Source organism: Oncorhynchus kisutch, unplaced genomic scaffold (assembly GCF_002021735.2).
Source record: "Oncorhynchus kisutch isolate 150728-3 unplaced genomic scaffold, Okis_V2 scaffold853, whole genome shotgun sequence".
Lineage (NCBI taxonomy): Eukaryota > Metazoa > Chordata > Actinopteri > Salmoniformes > Salmonidae > Oncorhynchus > Oncorhynchus kisutch.
The window spans coordinates 151,163-159,791 of record NW_022262798.1 but is presented as its reverse complement, the minus strand read 5'-3'; the positions used below and the strand labels follow the sequence as shown (position 1 = coordinate 159,791).

The 8,629-nt window shown below is 38.8% G+C and overlaps 1 non-coding gene across 1 annotated transcript; it reads right to left on the bottom strand.

The window, feature by feature from the left end:
• Window positions 1-2,012: 2,012 nt before the first annotated feature.
• On the bottom strand, window positions 2,013-2,085 carry trnastop-uca (transfer RNA opal suppressor (anticodon UCA)). Its single transcript has one exon. It is a non-coding gene; the product is annotated as a tRNA-Sec (tRNA).
• Window positions 2,086-8,629: the final 6,544 nt, after the last annotated feature.

The following is an 8,629-nucleotide window of genomic DNA, read 5'->3' as shown; positions in this document are numbered from 1 at the left end:
GCTGATTTAATGACATTAAACGACCACGAAAATGCTTCAAAACCTCAATTTTCTGTTTCGAAGTAAGACGCCTTATCCACGAGGCAACACCTTCTACTCCATATTCTCCGATATGAAATCAAACAGACGTTGCTTAGCAACAACAGACATCAAAATTGTGAACCTGTCCGAAGGAGGAAAGCTAGTGATTTTTAACAAGTACAAAGATACTCTTTCCTTCAATCTTGCGATGCAGAATCAGACACAATAATTCTCAGGCCTTGCAGTCTTAGATTATTAAAGATCAATAACTATGTCTTAGCTTTTCAATGCTACAAGACAAATTCCTTGTTTAGGGAAATTGCAAACATGTAAGAATTAGCTGAGCTAATGAAATTAAACGACCCTATTTGACATCATACAGACTTTGCTATGCAACAGTAGACATCAAAGTTGTGAACCTGTCCGAATGAGGAAAGCTAGTGATATTTAACAAGTAAGAAGAGACCTTTTCCCTCAATCTTGCGATGCAGAATCAGACACAATATTTCTCAGGCCTTGCAATATCAGTTTATTAAAGATGAATAACAATGTCTTAGCTTTTCAAAGCAACAAGAACAATGCCTTATTTCGGGAAATTGCAAACATGTCCATATTAGCTGATTTAATGACATTAAACGAAAACGAAAATGCTTCAAAACCTCAATTTTCTGTTTCGAAGTAAGACGCCTTATCCACGAGGCAACACCTTCTACTCCATATTCTCCGGTATGACATCAAACAGACGTTGCTTAGCAACAACAGACATCAACGTTGTGAACCTGTCCGAATGAGGAAAGCTAGTGATATTTAACAAGTAAGAAGAGACCTTTTCCCTCAATCTTGCGATGCTGAATCAGACACAATATTTCTCAGGCCTTCCAGTCTTAGATTATTGAAATTGAACAACAATGTCCAAGCTTTTCAAAGCAACAAGACCAATGCCTTATTTAGGGAAATTGCAAACATTTACGAATTAGCTGAGCTAATGATATTAAACGACCACGAAGGGACTCAAAACCTCAATCTTCTAATTCGAAGTCAAACGCCTTATCCATTATGCCACGCAATTTATGTGATAAACCCCTATTTGACATCATACAGACTTTGCTATGCAACAATAGACATCAAAATTGTGAACCTGTCCGAATGAGGAAAGCTAGTGATTTTTAACAAGTACAAAGATACTCTTTCCTTCAATCTTGCGATGCAGATTCAGACACAATAATTCTCAGGCCTTGCAGTCTTAGATTATTAAAGATCAATAACTATGTCTTAGCTTTTCAATGCTACAAGACAAATTCCTTGTTTAGGGAAATTGCAAACATGTAAGAATTAGCTGAGCTAATGAAATTAAACGACCCTATTTGACATCATACAGACTTTGCTATGCAACAGTAGACATCAAAGTTGTGAACCTGTCCGAATGAGGAAAGCTAGTGATATTTAACAAGTAAGAGGAGACCTTTTCCCTCAATCTTGCGATGCAGAATCAGACACAATAATTCTCAGGCCTTGCAATATCAGATTATTAAAGATGAATAACAATGTCTTAGCTTTTCAAAGCAACAAGAACAATGCCTTATTTCGGGAAATTGCAAACATGTCCATATTAGCTGATTTAATGACATTAAACGACCACGAAAATGCTTCAAAACCTCAATTTTCTGTTTCGAAGTAAGACGCCTATCCACGAGGCAACACCTTCTACTCCATATTCTCCGATATGACATCAAACAGACGTTGCTTAGCAACAACAGACATGAAAATTGTGAACCTATCTGAATGAGGAACGCTAGGGATATTTTACAAGTACGAAAAGACAATGTCCCTCAATCTTGCGATGCAGATACAGACACAATAATTCTCAGGCCTTGCAGTCTTGGATTATTAAAGTTGAACAACAATGTCCAAGCTTTTCAAAGCAACAAGACCAATGCCTTATTTAGGGAAATTGCAAACATGTACGAATTAGCTGAACTAATGAAATTAAAAGACAACGAAGGGACTCGAACCCTCAATCTTCTGATTTGAAGTCAGACGCCTTATCCATTAGGCCATGCAGTCTATGTGATACATCCCTATTTGACATCATACAGACTTTGCTATGCAACAATAGACATCAAAATTGTGAACCTGTCCGAATGAGGAAAGCTAGTGATTTTTAACAAGTACAAAGATAGTCTTTCCTTCAATCTTGCGATGCAGATTCAGACACAATAATTCTCAGGCATTGCAGTCTTAGATTATTAAAGATCAATAACTATGTCTTAGCTTTTCAATGCTACAAGACAAATTCCTTGTTTAGGGAAATTGCAAACATGTACGAATTAGCTGAACTAATGAAATTAAACGACCATATTTGACATCATACAGACTTTGCTATGCAAAAGTAGACATCAAAGTTGTGAACCTGTCCGAATGAGGAAAGCTAGTGATATTTAACAAGTAAGAAGAGACCTTTTCCCTCAATCTTGCGATGCAGAATCAGACACAATATTTCTCAGGCCTTGCAATATCAGATTATTAAAGATGAATAACAATGTCTTAGCTTTTCAAAGCAACAAGAACAATGCCTTATTTCGGGAAATTGCAAACATGTCCATATTAGCTGATTTAATGACATTAAACGAAAACGAAAATGCTTCAAAACCAAAATTTTCTGTTTCGAAGTAAGACGCCTTATCCACGAGGCAACACCTTCTACTCCATATTCTCCGATATGACATCAAACAGACGTTGCTTAGCAACAACAGACATCAAAGTTGTGAACCTGTCCGAATGAGGAAAGCTAGTGATATTTAACAAGTAAGAAGAGACCTTTTCCCTCAATCTTGCGATGCTGAATCAGACACAATATTTCTCAGGCCTTCCAGTCTTAGATTATTGAAATTGAACAACAATGTCCAAGCTTTTCAAAGCAACAAGACCAATGCCTTATTTAGGGAAATTTCAAACATTTACGAATTAGCTGAGCTAATGAAATTAAACGACCACGAAGGGACTCAAAACCTCAATCTTCTAATTCGAAGTCAAACGCCTTATCCATTATGCCACGCAATTTATGTGATAAACCCCTATTTGACATCATACAGACTTTGCTATGCAACAATAGACATCAAAATTGTGAACCTGTCCGAATGAGGAAAGCTAGTGATTTTTAACAAGTACCAAGATACTCTTTCCTTCAATCTTGCGATGCAGAATCAGACACAATAATTCTCAGGCCTTGTAGTCTTAGATTATTAAAGATCAATAACTATGTCTTAGCTTTTCAATGCTACAAGACAAATTCCTTGTTTAGGGAAATTGCAAACATGTAAGAATTAGCTGAGCTAATGAAATTAAACGACCCTATTTGACATCATACAGACTTTGCTATGCAACAGTAGACATCAAAGTTGTGAACCTGTCCGAATGAGGAAAGCTAGTGATATTTAACAAGTAAGAGGAGACCTTTTCCCTCAATCTTGCGATGCAGAATCAGACACAATAATTCTCAGGCCTTGCAATATCAGATTATTAAAGATGAATAACAATGTCTTAGCTTTTCAAAGCAACAAGAACAATGCCTTATTTCGGGAAATTGCAAACATGTCCATATTAGCTGATTTAATGACATTAAACGACCACGAAAATGCTTCAAAACCTCAATTTTCTGTTTCGAAGTAAGACGCCTATCCACGAGGCAACACCTTCTACTCCATATTCTCCGATATGACATCAAACAGGCGTTGCTTAGCAACAACAGACATGAAAATTGTGAACCTATCTGAATGAGGAACGCTAGGGATATTTTACAAGTACGAAAAGACAATGTCCCTCAATCTTGCGATGCAGATAGAGACACAATAATTCTCAGGCCTTTCAGTCATAGATTACAAAAGTTGAACAACAATGTCCAAGCTTTTCAAAGCAACAAGACCAATGCCTTATTTAGGGAAATTGCAAACATGTTCAAATTAGCTGAGCTAATGAAATTAAACGACCACGAAAGGACTCAAACCCTCAATCTTCTGATTCGAAGTCAGACGCCTTATCCATTAGGCCATGCAGTCTATGTGATACATCCCTATTTGACATTATACAGACTTTGCTATGCAACAATAGACATCAAAATTGTGAACCTGTCCGAATGAGGAAAGCTAGTGATTTTTAACAAGTACAAAGATACTCTTTCCTTCAATCTTGCGATGCAGATTCAGACACAATAATTCTCAGGCCTTGCAGTCTTAGATTATTAAAGATCAATAACTATGTCTTAGCTTTTCAAAGCAACAAGACCAATGCCTTATTTTGGGAAATTGCAAACATGCACGAATTAGCTGAACTAATGAAATTAAACGACCCTATTTGACATCATACAGACTTTGCTATGCAACAGTAGACATAAAAGTTGTGAACCTGTCCGAATGAGGAAAGCTAGTGATATTTAACAAGTAAGAAGAGACCTTTTCCCTCAATCTTGCGATGCAGAATCAGACACAATAATTCTCAGGCCTTGCAATATCAGATTATTAAAGATGAATAACAATGTCTTAGCTTTTCAAAGCAACAAGAACAATGCCTTATTTCGGGAAATTGCAAACATGTCCATATTAGCTGATTTAATGACATTAAACGACCACGAAAATGCTTCAAAACCTCAATTTTCTGTTTCGAAGTAAAACGCCTTAACCACGAGGCAACACCTTCTACTCCATATTCTCCGATATGACATCAAACAGACGTTGCTTAGCAACAACAGACATCAAATTTGTGAACCTATCCGAATGAGGAAAGCTAGGGATATTTAACAAGTAATAAGAGACCTTTTCCCTCAATCTAGCGATGCAGAATCAGACACAATAATTCTCAGGCCTTGCAATATCAGATTATTAAAGATGAACAATGATGAATACTTTTTTCTTTAGTTTATTTGGTAAATATTTTCTTAACTCTTCTTGAACTGCACTGTTGGTTTCATGGTAAGGTCTACACTTGTTGTGTTCGGCACATGTGATTGATTTGATTTTAAGACATGAAACCATTATCTTTTTTGGCAATTTATCAGTCCAAGTATAATTCTGAACTGCAAATTTTCACATTTACAATAAATTCGAAGTCCATCCTACCTTCCAGTCCTCCTCCATCAGGTCAATGGGTCCGTTGTTGTTAGCACAGCCCTGGTCCGACTGGACTTTCAGGGCTTTGACTCCCTGCCTTCTTGCCCCTCTTGGAGGGAGCTGCAGTGGGAGGGACGGGAACAGGCCACACGCTACTGCTGCTGAATGACTTATTTACCTGGATGGACTCCAGAGTGAGATCCGGGTCGAACTTGGGCTCCGTCCACCCCCACCACGTTCTTCAGTGGGGCCAGAGCTATGTGCTCAAGCCTTCGTGGCAAAGGCCTCGGTGGAGTTTTCGGACGCGGAATGCACTGAATAGAGGGGACGAAGTGGTGCGCGAAGATGCTGCCAACCCCGATGAGAGCAGTCCGGACATAATTCTCATGGAGAATAGCACTTATCTTATCTTTCTTTGCTTTGCTTCCATGGCCTCTCTTTCAGCTCTCTGCATCTGCAGAAGTCTGGCATCACTGATGAAGCCACGATGGCCCTCTGCGATTGGGTAGCTCTCCTGATAGCCCTGGATCACAATGGTACAGTATGAAATGTATAACAGAAGTGAAGAAGGCAAAATAGTTTCTACAGTGTGTCATGAAAAACGTTTAAGCTAAAGATTTTATGGATGTAGGCCTACTGTATGTCTATGAAACCACAAAATAAACAGTGATATTTTTGGAAAAACGTTTGAAAAACTGATGAGCCTTACAAAACTTGAAAACTTGTCCTGGTCATCCTGTTGGTTTAATGCCATGTTTTGCTTCCTCAGGTTTTCGATGACGCTCTTGATCTGTGAGTTCTCCTTCTGGAGTTTGTCAAACTCACTTGATTTTCTCCCTCGATAAGCCATTGATGATAAATACTAACACTCTCAAAATAAGAACTTAACCTCTCTCTGTGAGAGATCTATCATGAAATGAAATTTTGCTTGTCAGATGGAACCAGCAATGATATCATGGCAAGGCTTCCGTTACATTGTGATGTCATAATGGGGTCTGTTGACAGTGCTGAGCACATCAGCACATGAACATTAATGAAAGCTTTTTGATTCCCATATAAAATCATGAATGTGGTGAATTTGTAAATATATATATATATATATATATATATATATAAACTCAGCAAAAAAACAAAAACTTTTTTCGGACCCTGTCTTTCAAAGATAATTCGTAAAAATCCAAGCCACTTCACAGATCTTCATTGTAAAGGGTTTAAACACTGTTTCCCATGTTTCCCACGCACAATCCCTACATCAGTGCTCAGACTACCCGCAATAAGCTGAGAGGCTGAACTGAGGGCTTGTAGGCCTGTTGTAAGGCAGGTTCTCATTAGACATCACCGGCAACAGCGTCGCCTATGGGCACAAACCCACCGTCGCTGGACCAGAAAGGACTGCCAAAAGGTGCTCTTCACTGACGAGTCGCGGTTTCGTCTCACCAAGGGTGATGGTCAGATTTACGTTTATCGTTGAAGGAATGAGCGTTACACCGAGGCCTGTACTCTGGAGCGATATCGATTTGGACGCAGTGTGTCACAGCATCATCGGACTAAGCTTGTTGTCATTGCAGACAGTCTCAACGCTGTGTATTACAGGGAAGACATCCTCCTCCCTCATGTGGTTCACTTCCTGCAGGCTCATCCTGACATGACCCTCCAGCATGACAATGCCACCAGCCATACTGCTCGTTCTGTGCATGATTTCCTGCAAGACAGGAATATCAGTGTTCTGCCATGGTCAGCGAAGAGCCCGGATCTCAATCCCATTGAACACATCTGGGACCTGTTGGATCGGAGGGTGAGAGCTAGGGCCATTCCCCCCAGAAATGTCTGGGAACTTGCAGGTACCTAGGTGGAAGAGTGGGGTAACATGGTACAGCAAGAACTGGCAAATCTGGTGCAGTCCATGAGGAGGACTTAATGCAGTTGATGGCCACACCAGATACTGACTGTTACTTTTGATTTTGACCATTGATTTTGATTATTCCATTTCTGTTAGTCAAATTTCTGTGGAACTGGTTCAGTTTATGTCTCAGTTGTTGAATCTTGTTATGTTCATACAAATATTTACACATGTTAAGTTTGCTGAAAATAAAAGCAATTGACAGTGAGAGGACATTTCTTTTTTTGCTGAGTTTATATATATATACACTGTATACAGTTGAAGTCGGAAGTTTACATACACCTTAGCCAAATACATTTAAACTCAGTTTTTCACAATTCCTGAAATTGAATCCTAGTAAAAATCCCCTGTTTTAGGTCAGTTAGGATCACCACTTTATTTTAAGAATGTGAAATGTCAGAATAATAGTAGAGAGATTGATTTATTTCAGCTTGTATTTCTTTCATCACATTCCAAGTGAGTCAGAAGTTTACATACACTCAATTAGTATTTGGTAGCATTGCCTTTAAATTGTTTAACTTGGGTCAAACGTTATGGGTAGCCTTCCAAAAGCTTCCCACAATAAGTTGTGTGAATTTTGGCCCATTCCTCCTGACAGAGCTGGTGTAACTGAGACAGGTTTGTAGGCCTTCTTGCTCGCACACGCTTTTTCAGTTCTGCCCACACATTTTCTATACGATTGAGGTCAGGGCTTTGTGATGGCCACTCCAATACCTTGCCTTTGTTGACCAAACTTTTTATGGCCGCAGGGGCCGTATTGAGTAGCTTGGATTAAAAGGTGACCATTGTAAATGGCCAGCTCCTCAGTCTCAGTTCCTAATATATGCATATTATTATTAGTATTGGATAGAAAACACTCTAAAGTTTCCAAAACTGTCCAAATATTGTCTGTGAGTATAACAGAACTGATATTGCAGGCGAAACCCTGAGGAAAATCAAAACAGGAAGTGGCTTCTATTTTAAAAACTCCATGTTCCATAGGCTCCCCTTGCTCCATTTAAAGGGATATCAACCAGATTCCCTTTCCTATCGCTTCCTCAAGGTGTCAACAGTCTTCAGACATAGTTTCAGGCTTTTATTTTGAAATTTGAGCCAGACAGATAAAATCGCGTAAAGTGGTCACATGAGTTTTGCTAGCGCAACAGAGTTTGGACAGCTATTGCTTTTCCCTCTCCTACTGTGAAAGACATTTGCGGTTGATATATTATCGATTATATATTTTAAAAACAACCTGAGGATTGATTATAAAAAACGTTTGACATGTTTCTGTGGACATTATGGAAACTATTTGGAATTTGTCTGCGTTGTGGTGACCGCTCTTTCCTGTGGATTTCTGAACATAATGCGCCAAGCAAACGGAGGTATTTTGGATTTAAAAATAATGTTATGGAACAAAAGGAACATTTGTTGTGTAACTGGGAGTCTGGTGAGTGAAAACATCCGAAGATCAAAGGTAAACGATTAATTTAATTGCATTCTGATTTTCGTGACCGAGCTACTTGATGCTAAGTGTACTTAATGTTTTGTCGAGCGATCGATAAACTTACACAAACACTTGGATTGCTTTCGCTGTAAAGCATCCTTTCAAAATCTGACATGACAGGTG